The following is a 17,584-nucleotide window of genomic DNA, read 5'->3' as shown; positions in this document are numbered from 1 at the left end:
TCCGATATCGTGAGCATTATCTGGTGGTGTCCTGCAGAGCTCCAGCAGCTGTGCGTTGGTGGTATAGTGGTGAGCATAGCTGCCTTCCAAGCAGTTGACCCGGGTTCGATTCCCGGCCAACGCAGCGCCGAGTGTCTGTAACTTCTCTTATGAACCTAAAAATGTGACCAGCAAAGCAAAGCCTTTTTTGAAAGAGGTTGCACAAATGAATTGGGGGAGAATCTTACAGGGGATTCTTTGCGATGTCTGCATACACGCAGTCCGATATGGGTGCTGAAAACTTGAGAAACTCTCAATATCATGCTGCCTTTCCCCGGAGTAAATCTGTTACATTGAAAGACAGCTTCTCGCAGGATCAAAAAGGGCCCCTGTTAATTGGAGAAATCAATGATTTCGAATGAGTTCTGTATGCGTTAAAAGACAGCTATACACACAGAAAACATGCAGGGTGTTTCCCGAGCCGAAACACAGTGCCTTTTTCCAAGCTATTTGACAAAGCCCGCCCACTGAAAACTGCAGCAGATCGTGTAAAGACGTTCGACTTTGTAACTACTGCAAGAACAGGAAGCAGAATAAATTCCTCTTTTCAAACTGTCAATGGTTTGCCTTGCGAACGCTGCAGGACATCGCACAATCTCTTTTGAACGGGGACAAATGATTTCTTATGGGGCGCAGTAAGAACAGACGTTTTAAAAGCTCCACTCATGCCGGCGATGCAGCACGAAGAAGCGCAACCTAGCATTTGACAGACAAAAGCCGGGCGCCGCTACGAGAATCTTAAAGGGCATTCTGAGCGATGTCTGCTTACACGCAGTCCGATACGGGTGCTGAAAGCTTGAGCAACTCTCAATATCATGCTGCCTTTCCCCGGAGTAAATCTGTTTCATTAAAAGAATGCTTCTCCCAGGTTCAATAAGGCCCCCTGGTAATTGGAGAAATCAATGATTTCGAATGAATTCTGTATGCGTTAAAAGACAGCTATACACACAGAAAACATGCAGGATGTTTCCCGAGCCGAAACACAGTGCGTTTTTCCACGACTTTGACAAAGCCCGCCCACTGAAAACTGCAGCAGATCGTGTAAAGACGTTCAAATTTGTAACTACTGCAAGCACAGGAAGCAGAATAAATTCCTCTTTTCAAACTGTCAAAGGTTTGCTTTGCGAACGCTGCAGGACATCGCACAATCTCTTTTGAACGGGGACAAATGATTTCTTATGGGGCGCAGTAAGTACAGACGTTTAAAAAGCTCCACTCATGCGACGATGCAGCATGAAGAAGCGCAACCTAGCGTTTGACAGACAAAAGCCGGGCGCCGCTACGAGCAATATGAAATCAAACTGACAGAACACGGCGTTTCGCGCTGACTCAAAAGTGTTCTCGACAGATCTGTTCCCTGCATAACGCTGAAAGAGCTAAAGAGCGTTTCTGTCGACAAGAAACAAGTTCATTTCTTTCTACCATGATGTCACCATGACAAAATCTGTCTTTAAACACCTTGCTCAGTCTCTGACGAGACTGTCAAAAATTGCTTTCGCCGATTGTATTGCAAACCGGCGGAAGCAGGGTATTGGGAAAAGTTTTCAACTAGCAATAATCGCGCCTCGGCTAAACCTCACAGGCTACGATACTGCCACTGCGCAAAGCTGACGGTTGCCAGGCAACCGCGGGGATCCTATGGAAATCGTTATCAATCGTCTCATGGCATGTCGTTGCTGTAACGCTTCATATTTGTCGTCTTCTTCTTATAGCTCGAGGTTTTGAAGAATTTCATGACAGACAAGGTCTCCGTTGGGAACAAAGGGCGTTGTGAGAAAACCGTTGCTTATTTTCAGCAGCAGAAATACAACCCTTTAAATACAAGATGACAGAACAATGACGAAGGGCATGCCGGGAGGAAATCATGCACTACAGAGGAAAGGGGGCGGGCACGTACAGTTCACATTCAAGCCACAAGTACTCTTCTCGGATGTTGCACAAACAAATCATAACGCCCTGAAAGCATTGCAGCATGTCTGTGTCCCACTTCCCGTAGCTGCAGGACGACTGACACGAACGGACAAACACAATCTGTGGCGTTTAGCGTGACATAGTCTTGCAGGCATCGTGCTGTCTCACTGCAATACTATACCGCTGGAGGAAACAGTCCATCTGGCCATGAAACTCATTTGAACGTCTAGCTACAGTAACTAACAATATCATGATTTGTTCACGATGTGTGGAATCAGCACGTCCCGGAGACAGCGTCCGATATCGTGAGCATTATCTGGTGGTGTCCTGCAGGGCTCCAGCAGCTGTGCGTTGGTGGTATAGTGGTGAGCATAGCTGCCTTCCAAGCAGTTGACCCGCGTTCGATTCCCGGCCAACGCAGCGCCGAGTGTCTGTCACTTCTCTTATGAACCTGAAAATGTGACCAACAAAGCAAAGCCTTTTTTGAAAGAGGTTGCACAAATGAATTGGGGGAGAATCTTACAGGGGATTCTTTGCGATGTCTGCATACACGCAGTCCGATATGGGTGCTGAAAACTTGAGAAACTCTCAATATCATGCTGCCTTTCCCCGGAGTAAATCTGTTACATTGAAAGACAGCTTCTCGCAGGTTCAAAAAGGGCCCCTGTTAATTGGAGAAATCAATGATTTCGAATGAGTTCTGTATGCGTTTAAAAACAGCTATACACACAGAAAACATGCAGGGTGTTTCCCGAGCCGAAACACAGTGCCTTTTTCCAAGCCATTTGACAAAGCCCGCCCACTGAAAACTGCAGCAGATCTTGTAAAGACGTTCGACTTTGTAACTACTGCAAGAACAGGAAGCAGAATAAATTCCTCTTTTCAAACTGTCAAAGGTTTGCCTTGCGAACGCTGCAGGACATCGCACAATCTCTTTTGAACGGGGACAAATGATTTCTTATGGGGCGCAGTAAGAACAGACGTTTTAAAAGCTCCACTCATGCCGGCGATGCAGCACGAAGAAGCGCAACCTAGCATTTGACAGACAAAAGCCGGGCGCCGCTACGAGAATCTTAAAGGGCATTCTGAGCGATGTCTGCTTACACGCAGTCCGATACGGGTGCTGAAAGCTTGAGCAACTCTCAATATCATGCTGCCTTTCCCCGGAGTAAATCTGTTTCATTAAAAGAATGCTTCTCGCAGGTTCAATAAGGCCCCCTGGTAATTGGAGAAATCAATGATTTCGAATGAATTCTGTATGCGTTAAAAGACAGCTATACACACAGAAAACATGCAGGATGTTTCCCGAGCCGAAACACAGTGCGTTTTTCCACGACTTTGACAAAGCTCGCCCACTGAAAACTGCAGCAGATCGTGTAAAGACGTTCAACTTTGTAACTACTGCAAGCACAGGAAGCAGAATAAATTCCTCTTTTCAAACTGTCAAAGGTTTGCTTTGCGAACGCTGCAGGACATCGCACAATCTCTTTTGAACGGGGACAAATGATTTCTTATGGGGCGCAGTAAGTACAGACGTTTAAAAAGCTCCACTCATGCGACGATGCAGCATGAAGAAGCGCAACCTAGCGTTTGACAGACAAAAGCCGGGCGCCGCTACGAGCAATATGAAATCAAACTGACAGAACACGGCGTTTCGCGCTGACTCAAAAGTGTTCTCGACAGATCTGTTCCCTGCATAACGCTGAAAGAGCTAAAGAGCGTTTCTGTCGACAAGAAACAAGTTCATTTCTTTCTACCATGATGTCACCATGACAAAATCTGTCTTTAAACACCTTGCTCAGTCTCTGACGAGACTGTCAAAAATTGCTTTCGCCGATTGTATTGCAAACCGGCGGAAGCGGGGTATTGGGAAAAGTTTTCAACTAGCAATAATCGCGCCTCGGCTAAACCTCACAGGCTACGATACTGCCACTGCGCAAAGTTGACGGTTGCCAGGCAACCGCGGGGATCCTATGGAAATCGTTATCAATCGTCTCATGGCATGTCGTTGCTGTAACGCTTCATATTTGTCGTCTTCTTCTTATAGCTCGAGGTTTTGAAGAATTTCATGACAGACAAGGTCTCCGTTGGGAACAAAGGGCGTTGTGAGAAAACCGTTGCTTATTTTCAGCAGCAGAAATACAACCTTTTAAATACAAGATGACAGAACAATGACGAAGGGCATGCCGGGAGGAAATCATGCACTACAGAGGAAAGGGGGCGGCCACGTACAGTTCACATTCAAGCCACAAGTACTCTTCTCGGATGTTGCACAAACAAATCATAACGCCCTGAAAGCATTGCAGCATGTCTGTGTCCCACTTCCCGTAGCTGCAGGACGACTGACACGAACGGACAAACACAATCTGTGGCGTTTAGCGTGACATAGTCTTGCAGGCATCGTGCTGTCTCACTGCAATACTATACCGCTGGAGGAAACAGTCCATCTGGCCATGAAACTCATTTGAACGTCTAGCTACAGTAACTAACAATATCATGATTTGTTCACGATGTGTGGAATCAGCACGTCCCGGAGACAGCGTCCGATATCGTGAGCATTATCTGGTGGTGTCCTGCAGGGCTCCAGCAGCTGTGCGTTGGTGGTATAGTGGTGAGCATAGCTGCCTTCCAAGCAGTTGACCCGCGTTCGATTCCCGGCCAACGCAGCGCCGAGTGTCTGTAACTTCTCTTATGAACCTAAAAATGTGACCAGCAAAGCCTTTTTTGAAAGAGCTTGCACAAATGAATTGGGGGAGAATCTTACAGGGGATTCTTTGCGATGTCTGCATACACGCAGTCCGATATGGGTGCTGAAAACTTGAGAAACTCTCAATATCATGCTGCCTTTCCCCGGAGTAAATCTGTTACATTGAAAGACAGCTTCTCGCAGGTTCAAAAAGGGCCCCTGTTAATTGGAGAAATCAATGATTTCGAATGAGTTCTGTATGCGTTAAAAGACAGCTATACACACAGAAAACATGCAGGGTGTTTCCCGAGCCGAAACACAGTGCCTTTTTCCAAGCCATTTGACAAAGCCCGCCCACTGAAAACTGCAGCAGATCGTGTAAAGACGTTCGACTTTGTAACTACTGCAAGAACAGGAAGCAGAATAAATTCCTCTTTCAAACTGTCAAAGGTTTGCCTTGCGAACGCTGCAGGACATCGCACAATCTCTTTTGAACGGGGACAAATGATTTCTTATGGGGCGCAGTAAGAACAGACGTTTTAAAAGCTCCACTCATGCCGGCGATGCAGCACGAAGAAGCGCAACCTAGCATTTGACAGACAAAAGCCGGGCGCCGCTACGAGAATCTTAAAGGGCATTCTGAGCGATGTCTGCTTACACGCAGTCCGATACGGGTGCTGAAAGCTTGAGCAACTCTCAATATCATGCTGCCTTTCCCCGCAGTAAATCTGTTTCATTAAAAGAATGCTTCTCGCAGGTTCAATAAGGCCCCCTGGTAATTGGAGAAATCAATGATTTCGAATGAATTCTGTATGCGTTAAAAGACAGCTATACACACAGAAAACATGCAGGATGTTTCCCGAGCCGAAACACAGTGCGTTTTTCCACGACTTTGACAAAGCTCGCCCACTGAAAACTGCAGCAGATCGTGTAAAGACGTTCAACTTTGTAACTACTGCAAGCACAGGAAGCAGAATAAATTCCTCTTTTCAAACTGTCAAAGGTTTGCTTTGCGAACGCTGCAGGACATCGCACAATCTCTTTTGAACGGGGACAAATGATTTCTTATGGGGCGCAGTAAGTACAGACGTTTAAAAAGCTCCACTCATGCGACGATGCAGCATGAAGAAGCGCAACCTAGCGTTTGACAGACAAAAGCCGGGCGCCGCTACGAGCAATATGAAATCAAACTGACAGAACACGGCGTTTCGCGCTGACTCAAAAGTGTTCTCGACAGATCTGTTCCCTGCATAACGCTGAAAGAGCTAAAGAGCGTTTCTGTCGAGAAGAAACAAGTTCATTTCTTTCTACCATGATGTCACCATGACAAAATCTGTCTTTAAACACCTTGCTCAGTCTCTGACGAGACTGTCAAAAATTGCTTTCGCCGATTGTATTGCAAACCGGCGGAAGCGGGGTATTGGGAAAAGTTTTCAACTAGCAATAATCGCGCCTCGGCTAAACCTCACAGGCTACGATACTGCCCCTGCGCAAAGTTGACGGTTGCCAGGCAACCGCGGGGATCCTATGGAAATCGTTATCAATCGTCTCATGGCATGTCGTTGCTGTAACGCTTCATATTTGTCGTCTTCTTCTTATAGCTCGAGGTTTTGAAGAATTTCATGACAGACAAGGTCTCTGTTGGGAACAAAGGGCGTTGTGAGAAAACCGTTGCTTATTTTCAGCAGCAGAAATACAACCTTTTAAATACAAGATGACAGAACAATGACGAAGGGCATGCCGGGAGGAAATCATGCACTACAGAGGAAAGGGGGCGGCCACGTACAGTTCACATTCAAGCCACAAGTACTCTTCTCGGATGTTGCACAAACAAATCATAACGCCCTGAAAGCATTGCAGCATGTCTGTGTCCCACTTCCCGTAGCTGCAGGACGACTGACACGAACGGACAAACACAATCTGTGGCGTTTAGCGTGACATAGTCTTGCAGGCATCGTGCTGTCTCACTGCAATACTATACCGCTGGAGGAAACAGTCCATCTGGCCATGAAACTCATTTGAACGTCTAGCTACAGTAACTAACAATATCATGATTTGTTCACGATGTGTGGAATCAGCACGTCCCGGAGACAGCGTCCGATATCGTGAGCATTATCTGGTGGTGTCCTGCAGGGCTCCAGCAGCTGTGCGTTGGTGGTATAGTGGTGAGCATAGCTGCCTTCCAAGCAGTTGACCCGCGTTCGATTCCCGGCCAACGCAGCGCCGAGTGTCTGTAACTTCTCTTATGAACCTAAAAATGTGACCAGCAAAGCCTTTTTTGAAAGAGCTTGCACAAATGAATTGGGGGAGAATCTTACAGGGGATTCTTTGCGATGTCTGCATACACGCAGTCCGATATGGGTGCTGAAAACTTGAGAAACTCTCAATATCATGCTGCCTTTCCCCGGAGTAAATCTGTTACATTGAAAGACAGCTTCTCGCAGGTTCAAAAAGGGCCCCTGTTAATTGGAGAAATCAATGATTTCGAATGAGTTCTGTATGCGTTAAAAGACAGCTATACACACAGAAAACATGCAGGGTGTTTCCCGAGCCGAAACACAGTGCCTTTTTCCAAGCCATTTGACAAAGCCCGCCCACTGAAAACTGCAGCAGATCGTGTAAAGACGTTCGACTTTGTAACTACTGCAAGAACAGGAAGCAGAATAAATTCCTCTTTTCAAACTGTCAAAGGTTTGCCTTGCGAACGCTGCAGGACATCGCACAATCTCTTTTGAACGGGGACAAATGATTTCTTATGGGGCGCAGTAAGAACAGACGTTTTAAAAGCTCCACTCATGCCGGCGATGCAGCACGAAGAAGCGCAACCTAGCATTTGACAGACAAAAGCCGGGCACCGCTACGAGAATCTTAAAGGGCATTCTGAGCGATGTCTGCTTACACGCAGTCCGATACGGGTGCTGAAAGCTTGAGCAACTCTCAATATCATGCTGCCTTTCCCCGGAGTAAATCTGTTTCATTAAAAGAATGCTTCTCGCAGGTTCAATAAGGCCCCCTGGTAATTGGAGAAATCAATGATTTCGAATGAATTCTGTATGCGTTAAAAGACAGCTATACACACAGAAAACATGCAGGATGTTTCCCGAGCCGAAACACAGTGCGTTTTTCCACGACTTTGACAAAGCTCGCCCACTGAAAACTGCAGCAGATCGTGTAAAGACGTTCAACTTTGTAACTACTGCAAGCACAGGAAGCAGAATAAATTCCTCTTTTCAAACTGTCAAAGGTTTGCTTTGCGAACGCTGCAGGACATCGCACAATCTCTTTTGAACGGGGACAAATGATTTCTTATGGGGCGCAGTAAGTACAGACGTTTAAAAAGCTCCACTCATGCGACGATGCAGCATGAAGAAGCGCAACCTAGCGTTTGACAGACAAAAGCCGGGCGCCGCTACGAGCAATATGAAATCAAACTGACAGAACACGGCGTTTCGCGCTGACTCAAAAGTGTTCTCGACAGATCTGTTCCCTGCATAACGCTGAAAGAGCTAAAGAGCGTTTCTGTCGAGAAGAAACAAGTTCATTTCTTTCTACCATGATGTCACCATGACAAAATCTGTCTTTAAACACCTTGCTCAGTCTCTGACGAGACTGTCAAAAATTGCTTTCGCCGATTGTATTGCAAACCGGCGGAAGCGGGGTATTGGGAAAAGTTTTCAACTAGCAATAATCGCGCCTCGGCTAAACCTCACAGGCTACGATACTGCCACTGCGCAAAGTTGACGGTTGCCAGGCAACCGCGGGGATCCTATGGAAATCGTTATCAATCGTCTCATGGCATGTTGTTGCTGTAACGCTTCATATTTGTCGTCTTCTTCTTATAGCTCGAGGTTTTGAAGAATTTCATGACAGACAAGGTCTCCGTTGGGAACAAAGGGCGTTGTGAGAAAACCGTTGCTTATTTTCAGCAGCAGAAATACAACCTTTTAAATACAAGATGACAGAACAATGACGAAGGGCATGCCGGGAGGAAATCATGCACTACAGAGGAAAGGGGGCGGCCACGTACAGTTCACATTCAAGCCACAAGTACTCTTCTCGGATGTTGCACAAACAAATCATAACGCCCTGAAAGCATTGCAGCATGTCTGTGTCCCACTTCCCGTAGCTGCAGGACGACTGACACGAACGGACAAACACAATCTGTGGCGTTTAGCGTGACATAGTCTTGCAGGCATCGTGCTGTCTCACTGCAATACTATACCGCTGGAGGAAACAGTCCATCTGGCCATGAAACTCATTTGAACGTCTAGCTACAGTAACTAACAATATCATGATTTGTTCACGATGTGTGGAATCAGCACGTCCCGGAGACAGCGTCCGATATCGTGAGCATTATCTGGTGGTGTCCTGCAGGGCTCCAGCAGCTGTGCGTTGGTGGTATAGTGGTGAGCATAGCTGCCTTCCAAGCAGTTGACCCGCGTTCGATTCCCGGCCAACGCAGCGCCGAGTGTCTGTAACTTCTCTTATGAACCTAAAAATGTGACCAGCAAAGCCTTTTTTGAAAGAGGTTGCACAAATGAATTGGGGGAGAATCTTACAGGGGATTCTTTGCGATGTCTGCATACACGCAGTCCGATATGGGTGCTGAAAACTTGAGAAACTCTCAATATCATGCTGCCTTTCCCCGGAGTAAATCTGTTACATTGAAAGACAGCTTCTCGCAGGTTCAAAAAGGGCCCCTGTTAATTGGAGAAATCAATGATTTCGAATGAGTTCTGTATGCGTTAAAAGACAGCTATACACACAGAAAACATGCAGGGTGTTTCCCGAGCCGAAACACAGTGCCTTTTTCCAAGCCATTTGACAAAGCCCGCCCACTGAAAACTGCAGCAGATCGTGTAAAGACGTTCGACTTTGTAACTACTGCAAGAACAGGAAGCAGAATAAATTCCTCTTTTCAAACTGTCAAAGGTTTGCCTTGCGAACGCTGCAGGACATCGCACAATCTCTTTTGAACGGGGACAAATGATTTCTTATGGGGCGCAGTAAGAACAGACGTTTTAAAAGCTCCACTCATGCCGGCGATGCAGCACGAAGAAGCGCAACCTAGCATTTGACAGACAAAAGCCGGGCGCCGCTACGAGAATCTTAAAGGGCATTCTGAGCGATGTCTGCTTACACGCAGTCCGATACGGGTGCTGAAAGCTTGAGCAACTCTCAATATCATGCTGCCTTTCCCCGCAGTAAATCTGTTTCATTAAAAGAATGCTTCTCGCAGGTTCAATAAGGCCCCCTGGTAATTGGAGAAATCAATGATTTCGAATGAATTCTGTATGCGTTAAAAGACAGCTATACACACAGAAAACATGCAGGATGTTTCCCGAGCCGAAACACAGTGCGTTTTTCCACGACTTTGACAAAGCTCGCCCACTGAAAACTGCAGCAGATCGTGTAAAGACGTTCAACTTTGTAACTACTGCAAGCACAGGAAGCAGAATAAATTCCTCTTTTCAAACTGTCAAAGGTTTGCTTTTCGAACGCTGCAGGACATCGCACAATCTCTTTTGAACGGGGACAAATGATTTCTTATGGGGCGCAGTAAGTACAGACGTTTAAAAAGCTCCACTCATGCGACGATGCAGCATGAAGAAGCGCAACCTAGCGTTTGACAGACAAAAGCCGGGCGCCGCTACGAGCAATATGAAATCAAACTGACAGAACACGGCGTTTCGCGCTGACTCAAAAGTGTTCTCGACAGATCTGTTCCCTGCATAACGCTGAAAGAGCTAAAGAGCGTTTCTGTCGAGAAGAAACAAGTTCATTTCTTTCTACCATGATGTCACCATGACAAAATCTGTCTTTAAACACCTTGCTCAGTCTCTGACGAGACTGTCAAAAATTGCTTTCGCCGATTGTATTGCAAACCGGCGGAAGCGGGGTATTGGGAAAAGTTTTCAACTAGCAATAATCGCGCCTCGGCTAAACCTCACAGGCTACGATACTGCCACTGCGCAAAGTTGACGGTTGCCAGGCAACCGCGGGGATCCTATGGAAATCGTTATCAATCGTCTCATGGCATGTCGTTGCTGTAACGCTTCATATTTGTCGTCTTCTTCTTATAGCTCGAGGTTTTGAAGAATTTCATGACAGACAAGGTCTCCGTTGGGAACAAAGGGCGTTGTGAGAAAACCGTTGCTTATTTTCAGCAGCAGAAATACAACCTTTTAAATACAAGATGACAGAACAATGACGAAGGGCATGCCGGGAGGAAATCATGCACTACAGAGGAAAGGGGGCGGCCACGTACAGTTCACATTCAAGCCACAAGTACTCTTCTCGGATGTTGCACAAACAAATCATAACGCCCTGAAAGCATTGCAGCATGTCTGTGTCCCACTTCCCGTAGCTGCAGGACGACTGACACGAACGGACAAACACAATCTGTGGCGTTTAGCGTGACATAGTCTTGCAGGCATCGTGCTGTCTCACTGCAATACTATACCGCTGGAGGAAACAGTCCATCTGGCCATGAAACTCATTTGAACGTCTAGCTACAGTAACTAACAATATCATGATTTGTTCACGATGTGTGGAATCAGCACGTCCCGGAGACAGCGTCCGATATCGTGAGCATTATCTGGTGGTGTCCTGCAGGGCTTCAGCAGCTGTGCGTTGGTGGTATAGTGGTGAGCATAGCTGCCTTCCAAGCAGTTGACCCGCGTTCGATTCCCGGCCAACGCAGCGCCGAGTGTCTGTAACTTCTCTTATGAACCTAAAAATGTGACCAGCAAAGCCTTTTTTGAAAGAGCTTGCACAAATGAATTGGGGGAGAATCTTACAGGGGATTCTTTGCGATGTCTGCATACACGCAGTCCGATATGGGTGCTGAAAACTTGAGAAACTCTCAATATCATGCTGCCTTTCCCCGGAGTAAATCTGTTACATTGAAAGACAGCTTCTCGCAGGTTCAAAAAGGGCCCCTGTTAATTGGAGAAATCAATGATTTCGAATGAGTTCTGTATGCGTTAAAAGACAGCTATACACACAGAAAACATGCAGGGTGTTTCCCGAGCCGAAACACAGTGCCTTTTTCCAAGCCATTTGACAAAGCCCGCCCACTGAAAACTGCAGCAGATCGTGTAAAGACGTTCGACTTTGTAACTACTGCAAGAACAGGAAGCAGAATAAATTCCTCTTTTCAAACTGTCAAAGGTTTGCCTTGCGAACGCTGCAGGACATCGCACAATCTCTTTTGAACGGGGACAAATGATTTCTTATGGGGCGCAGTAAGAACAGACGTTTTAAAAGCTCCACTCATGCCGGCGATGCAGCACGAAGAAGCGCAACCTAGCATTTGACAGACAAAAGCCGGGCGCCGCTACGAGAATCTTAAAGGGCATTCTGAGCGATGTCTGCTTACACGCAGTCCGATACGGGTGCTGAAAGCTTGAGCAACTCTCAATATCATGCTGCCTTTCCCCGGAGTAAATCTGTTTCATTAAAAGAATGCTTCTCGCAGGTTCAATAAGGCCCCCTGGTAATTGGAGAAATCAATGATTTCGAATGAATTCTGTATGCGTTAAAAGACAGCTATACACACAGAAAACATGCAGGATGTTTCCCGAGCCGAAACACAGTGCCTTTTTCCACGACTTTGACAAAGCCCGCCCACTGAAAACTGCAGCAGATCGTGTAAAGACGTTCGACTTTGTAACTACTGCAAGCACAGGAAGCAGAATAAATTCCTCTTTTCAAACTGTCAAAGGTTTGCCTTGCGAACGCTGCAGGACATCGCACAATCTCTTTTGAACGGGGACAAATGATTTCTTATGGGGCGCAGAAAGTACAGACGTTTAAAAAGCTCCACTCATGCGACGATGCAGCATGAAGAAGCGCAACCTAGCGTTTGACAGACAAAAGCCGGGCGCCGCTACGAGCAATATGAAATCAAACTGACAGAACACGGCGTTTCGCGCTGACTCAAAAGTGTTCTCGACAGATCTGTTCCCTGCATAACGCTGAAAGAGCTAAAGAGCGTTTCTGTCGAGAAGAAACAAGTTCATTTCTTTCTACCATGATGTCACCATGACAAAATCTGTCTTTAAACACCTTGCTCAGTCTCTGACGAGACTGTCAAAAATTGCTTTCGCCGATTGTATTGCAAACCGGCGGAAGCGGGGTATTGGGAAAAGTTTTCAACTAGCAATAATCGCGCCTCGGCTAAACCTCACAGGCTACGATACTGCCACTGCGCAAAGTTGACGGTTGCCAGGCAACCGCGGGGATCCTATGGATATCGTTATCAATCGTCTCATGGCATGTCGTTGCTGTAACGCTTCATATTTGTCGTCTTCTTCTTATAGCTCGAGGTTTTGAAGAATTTCATGACAGACAAGGTCTCCGTTGGGAACAAAGGGCGTTGTGAGAAAACCGTTGCTTATTTTCAGCAGCAGAAATACAACCCTTTAAATACAAGATGACAGAACAATGACGAAGGGCATGCCGGGAGGAAATCATGCACTACAGAGGAAAGGGGGCGGCCACGTACAGTTCACATTCAAGCCACAAGTACTCTTCTCGGATGTTGCACAAACAAATCATAACGCCCTGAAAGCATTGCAGCATGTCTGTGTCCCACTTCCCGTAGCTGCAGGACGACTGACACGAACGGACAAACACAATCTGTGGCGTTTAGCGTGACATAGTCTTGCAGGCATCGTGCTGTCTCACTGCAATACTATACCGCTGGAGGAAACAGTCCATCTGGCCATGAAACTCATTTGAACGTCTAGCTACAGTAACTAACAATATCATGATTTGTTCACGATGTGTGGAATCAGCACGTCCCGGAGACAGCGTCCGATATCGTGAGCATTATCTGGTGGTGTCCTGCAGGGCTCCAGCAGCTGTGCGTTGGTGGTATAGTGGTGAGCATAGCTGCCTTCCAAGCAGTTGACCCGCGTTCGATACCCGGCCAACGCAGCGCCGAGTGTCTGTAACTTCTCTTATGAACCTAAAAATGTGACCAGCAAAGCAAACCCTTTTTTGAAAGAGGTTGCACAAATGAATTGGGGGAGAAACTTACAGGGGATTCTTTGCGATGTCTGCATACACGCAGTCCGATATGGGTGCTGAAAACTTGAGAAACTCTCAATATCATGCTGCCTTTCCCCGGAATAAATCTGTTACATTGAAAGACAGCTTCTCGCAGGTTCAAAAAGGGCCCCTGTTAATTGGAGAAATCAATGATTTCGAATGAGTTCTGTATGCGTTAAAAGACAGCTATACACACAGAAAGCATGCAGGGTGTTTCCCGAGCCGAAACACAGTGCCTTTTTCCAAGCCATTTGACAAAGCCCGCCCACTGAAAACTGCAGCAGATCGTGTAAAGACGTTCGACTTTGTAACTACTGCAAGAACAGGAAGCAGAATAAATTCCTCTTTTCAAACTGTCAAAGGTTTGCCTTGCGAACGCTGCAGGACATCGCACAATCTCTTTTGAACGGGGACAAATGATTTCTTATGGGGCGCAGTAAGAACAGACGTTTTAAAAGCTCCACTCATGCCGGCGATGCAGCACGAAGAAGCGCAACCTAGCATTTGACAGACAAAAGCCGGGCGCCGCTACGAGAATCTTAAAGGGCATTCTGAGCGATGTCTGCTTACACGCAGTCCGATACGGGTGCTGAAAGCTTGAGCAACTCTCAATATCATGCTGCCTTTCCCCGCAGTAAATCTGTTTCATTAAAAGAATGCTTCTCGCAGGTTCAATAAGGCCCCCTGGTAATTGGAGAAATCAATGATTTCGAATGAATTCTGTATGCGTTAAAAGACAGCTATACACACAGAAAACATGCAGGATGTTTCCCGAGCCGAAACACAGTGCGTTTTTCCACGACTTTGACAAAGCCCGCCCACTGAAAACTGCAGCAGATCGTGTAAAGACGTTCAACTTTGTAACTACTGCAAGCACAGGAAGCAGAATAAATTCCTCTTTTCAAACTGTCAAAGGTTTGCTTTGCGAACGCTGCAGGACATCGCACAATCTCTTTTGAACGGGGACAAATGATTTCTTATGGGGCGCAGTAAGTACAGACGTTTAAAAAGCTCCACTCATGCGACGATGCAGCATGAAGAAGCGCAACCTAGCGTTTGACAGACAAAAGCCGGGCGCCGCTACGAGCAATATGAAATCAAACTGACAGAACACGGCGTTTCGCGCTGACTCAAAAGTGTTCTCGACAGATCTGTTCCCTGCATAACGCTGAAAGAGCTAAAGAGCGTTTCTGTCGACAAGAAACAAGTTCGTTTCTTTCTACCATGATGTCACCATGACAAAATCTGTCTTTAAACACCTTGCTCAGTCTCTGACGAGACTGTCAAAAATTGCTTTCGCCGATTGTATTGCAAACCGGCGGAAGCGGGGTATTGGGAAAAGTTTTCAACTAGCAATAATCGCGCCTCGGCTAAACCTCACAGGCTACGATACTGCCACTGCGCAAAGCTGACGGTTGCCAGGCAACCGCGGGGATCCTATGGAAATCGTTATCAATCGTCTCATGGCATGTCGTTGCTGTAACGCTTCATATTTGACGTCTTCTTCTTATAGCTCGAGGTTTTGAAGAATTTCATGACAGACAAGGTCTCCGTTGGGAACAAAGGGCGTTGTGAGAAAACCGTTGCTTATTTTCAGCAGCAGAAATACAACCCTTTAAATACAAGATGACAGAACAATGACGAAGGGCATGCCGGGAGGAAATCATGCACTACAGAGAAAAGGGGGCGGCCACGTACAGTTCACATTCAAGCCACAAGTACTCTTCTCGGATGTTGCACAAACAAATCATAACGCCCTGAAAGCATTGCAGCATGTCTGTGTCCCACTTCCCGTAGCTGCAGGACGACTGACACGAACGGTCAAACACAATCTGTGGCGTTTAGCGTGACATAGTCTTGCAGGTATCGTGCTGTCTCACTGCAATACTATACCGCTGGAGGAAACAGTCCATCTGGCCATGAAACTCATTTGAACGTCTAGCTACAGTAACTAACAATATCATGATTTGTTCACGATGTGTGGAATCAGCACGTCCCGGAGACAGCGTCCGATATCGTGAGCATTATCTGGTGGTGTCCTGCACGGCTCCAGCAGCTGTGCGTTGGTGGTATAGTGGTGAGCATAGCTGCCTTCCAAGCAGTTGACCCGGGTTCGATTCCCGGCCAACGCAGCGCCGAGTGTCTGTAACTTCTCTTATGAACCTAAAAATGTGACCAGCAAAGCCTTTTTTGAAAGAGGTTGCACAAATGAATTGGGGGAGAATCTTACAGGGGATTCTTTGCGATGTCTGCATACACGCAGTCCGATATGGGTGCTGAAAACTTGAGAAACTCTCAATATCATGCTGCCTTACCCCGGAGTAAATCTGTTTCATTAAAAGAATGCTTCTCGCAGGTTCAAAAAGGGCCCCTGTTAATTGGAGAAATCAATGATTTCGAATGAGTTCTGTATGCGTTAAAAGACAGCTATACACACAGAAAACATGCAGGGTGTTTCCCGAGCCGAAACACAGTGCCTTTTTCCAAGCCATTTGACAAAGCCCGCCCACTGAAAACTGCAGCAGATCGTGTAAAGACGTTCGACTTTGTAACTACTGCAAGAACAGGAAGCAGAATAAATTCCTCTTTTCAAACTGTCAAAGGTTTGCCTTGCGAACGCTGCAGGACATCGCACAATCTCTTTTGAACGGGGACAAATGATTTCTTATGGGGCGCAGTAAGAACAGACGTTTTAAAAGCTCCACTCATGCCGGCGATGCAGCACGAAGAAGCGCAACCTAGCATTTGACAGACAAAAGCCGGGCGCCGCTACGAGAATCTTAAAGGGCATTCTGAGCGATGTCTGCTTACACGCAGTCCGATACGGGTGCTGAAAGCTTGAGCAACTCTCAATATCATGCTGCCTTTCCCCGGAGTAAATCTGTTTCATTAAAAGAATGCTTCTCGCAGGTTCAATAAGGCCCCCTGGTAATTGGAGAAATCAATGATTTCGAATGAATTCTGTATGCGTTAAAAGACAGCTATACACACAGAAAACATGCAGGATGTTTCCCGAGCCGAAACACAGTCCGTTTTTCCACGACTTTGACAAAGCCCGCCCACTGAAAACTGCAGCAGATCGTGTAAAGACGTTCAACTTTGTAACTACTGCAAGCACAGGAAGCAGAATAAATTCCTCTTTTCAAACTGTCAAAGGTTTGCTTTGCGAACGCTGCAGGACATCGCACAATCTCTTTTGAACGGGGACAAATGATTTTTTATATGGGGCGCAGTAAGTACAGACGTTTAAAAAGCTCCACTCATGCGACGATGCAGCATGAAGAAGCGCAACCTAGCGTTTGACAGACAAAAGCCGGGCGCCGCTACGAGCAATATGAAATCAAATTGACAGAACACGGCGTTTCGCGCTGACTCAAAAGTGTTCTCGACAGATCTGTTCCCTGCATAACGCTGAAAGAGCTAAAGAGCGTTTCTGTCGAGAAGAAACAAGTTCATTTCTTTCTACCATGATGTCATCATGAGAAAATCTGTCTTTAAACACCTTGCTCAGTCTCTGACTAGACTGTCAAAAATTGCTTTCGCCGATTGTATTGCAAACCGGCGGAAGCGTGGTATTGGGAAAAGTTTTCAACTAGCAATAATCGCGCCTCGGCTAAACCTCACAGGCTACGATACTGCCACTGCGCAAAGCTGACGGTTGCCAGGCAACCGCGGGGATCCTATGGAAATCGTTATCAATCGTCTCATGACATGTCGTTGCTGTAACGCTTCATATTTGTCGTCTTCTTCTTATAGCTCGAGGTTTTGAAGAATTTCATGACAGACAAGGTCTCCGTTGGGAACAAAGGGCGTTGTGAGAAAACCGTTGCTTATTTTCAGCAGCAGAAATACAACCCTTTAAATACAAGATGACAGAACAATGACGAAGGG

General features: G+C 46.5%; 16 non-coding genes across 16 annotated transcripts; 8 read left to right on the top strand and 8 right to left on the bottom strand.

Annotated features, from left to right (window-relative positions):
- The first annotated feature begins 52 nt into the window (after nucleotides 1–52).
- trnag-ucc (transfer RNA glycine (anticodon UCC)) lies at nucleotides 53–124 on the top strand. Its single transcript has one exon. It is a non-coding gene; the product is annotated as a tRNA-Gly (tRNA).
- A 1,382-nt stretch (nucleotides 125–1,506) lies between these two features.
- On the bottom strand, nucleotides 1,507–1,648 carry LOC148810500 (U4 spliceosomal RNA). Its single transcript, XR_016086709.1, has one exon. It is a non-coding gene; the product is annotated as a U4 spliceosomal RNA (small nuclear RNA).
- A 650-nt stretch (nucleotides 1,649–2,298) lies between these two features.
- trnag-ucc (transfer RNA glycine (anticodon UCC)) lies at nucleotides 2,299–2,370 on the top strand. The gene has a single exon. It is a non-coding gene; the product is annotated as a tRNA-Gly (tRNA).
- A 1,382-nt stretch (nucleotides 2,371–3,752) lies between these two features.
- On the bottom strand, nucleotides 3,753–3,894 carry LOC148810498 (U4 spliceosomal RNA). The gene has a single exon (XR_016086690.1). It is a non-coding gene; the product is annotated as a U4 spliceosomal RNA (small nuclear RNA).
- A 650-nt stretch (nucleotides 3,895–4,544) lies between these two features.
- On the top strand, nucleotides 4,545–4,616 carry trnag-ucc (transfer RNA glycine (anticodon UCC)). Its single transcript has one exon. It is a non-coding gene; the product is annotated as a tRNA-Gly (tRNA).
- Nucleotides 4,617–5,992: 1,376 nt separating this feature from the next.
- On the bottom strand, nucleotides 5,993–6,134 carry LOC148810496 (U4 spliceosomal RNA). The gene has a single exon (XR_016086768.1). It is a non-coding gene; the product is annotated as a U4 spliceosomal RNA (small nuclear RNA).
- Nucleotides 6,135–6,784: 650 nt separating this feature from the next.
- trnag-ucc (transfer RNA glycine (anticodon UCC)) lies at nucleotides 6,785–6,856 on the top strand. The gene has a single exon. It is a non-coding gene; the product is annotated as a tRNA-Gly (tRNA).
- A 1,377-nt stretch (nucleotides 6,857–8,233) lies between these two features.
- Nucleotides 8,234–8,375, bottom strand: LOC148810494 (U4 spliceosomal RNA). The gene has a single exon (XR_016086689.1). It is a non-coding gene; the product is annotated as a U4 spliceosomal RNA (small nuclear RNA).
- Nucleotides 8,376–9,025: 650 nt separating this feature from the next.
- trnag-ucc (transfer RNA glycine (anticodon UCC)) lies at nucleotides 9,026–9,097 on the top strand. Its single transcript has one exon. It is a non-coding gene; the product is annotated as a tRNA-Gly (tRNA).
- A 1,377-nt stretch (nucleotides 9,098–10,474) lies between these two features.
- LOC148810492 (U4 spliceosomal RNA) lies at nucleotides 10,475–10,616 on the bottom strand. Its single transcript, XR_016086688.1, has one exon. It is a non-coding gene; the product is annotated as a U4 spliceosomal RNA (small nuclear RNA).
- A 650-nt stretch (nucleotides 10,617–11,266) lies between these two features.
- trnag-ucc (transfer RNA glycine (anticodon UCC)) lies at nucleotides 11,267–11,338 on the top strand. Its single transcript has one exon. It is a non-coding gene; the product is annotated as a tRNA-Gly (tRNA).
- Nucleotides 11,339–12,715: 1,377 nt separating this feature from the next.
- LOC148810490 (U4 spliceosomal RNA) lies at nucleotides 12,716–12,857 on the bottom strand. The gene has a single exon (XR_016086687.1). It is a non-coding gene; the product is annotated as a U4 spliceosomal RNA (small nuclear RNA).
- Nucleotides 12,858–13,507: 650 nt separating this feature from the next.
- Nucleotides 13,508–13,579, top strand: trnag-ucc (transfer RNA glycine (anticodon UCC)). Its single transcript has one exon. It is a non-coding gene; the product is annotated as a tRNA-Gly (tRNA).
- Nucleotides 13,580–14,961: 1,382 nt separating this feature from the next.
- Nucleotides 14,962–15,103, bottom strand: LOC148810488 (U4 spliceosomal RNA). The gene has a single exon (XR_016086628.1). It is a non-coding gene; the product is annotated as a U4 spliceosomal RNA (small nuclear RNA).
- A 650-nt stretch (nucleotides 15,104–15,753) lies between these two features.
- trnag-ucc (transfer RNA glycine (anticodon UCC)) lies at nucleotides 15,754–15,825 on the top strand. Its single transcript has one exon. It is a non-coding gene; the product is annotated as a tRNA-Gly (tRNA).
- A 1,379-nt stretch (nucleotides 15,826–17,204) lies between these two features.
- Nucleotides 17,205–17,346, bottom strand: LOC148810486 (U4 spliceosomal RNA). Its single transcript, XR_016086723.1, has one exon. It is a non-coding gene; the product is annotated as a U4 spliceosomal RNA (small nuclear RNA).
- Nucleotides 17,347–17,584: the final 238 nt, after the last annotated feature.

Source organism: Atractosteus spatula, assembly GCF_055471065.1.
Source record: "Atractosteus spatula isolate fAtrSpa1 chromosome 26 unlocalized genomic scaffold, fAtrSpa1.hap1 SUPER_26_unloc_1, whole genome shotgun sequence".
NCBI classification, from domain to species: domain Eukaryota; kingdom Metazoa; phylum Chordata; class Actinopteri; order Semionotiformes; family Lepisosteidae; genus Atractosteus; species Atractosteus spatula.
This window is presented reverse-complemented; position numbering and strand designations above follow the sequence as displayed.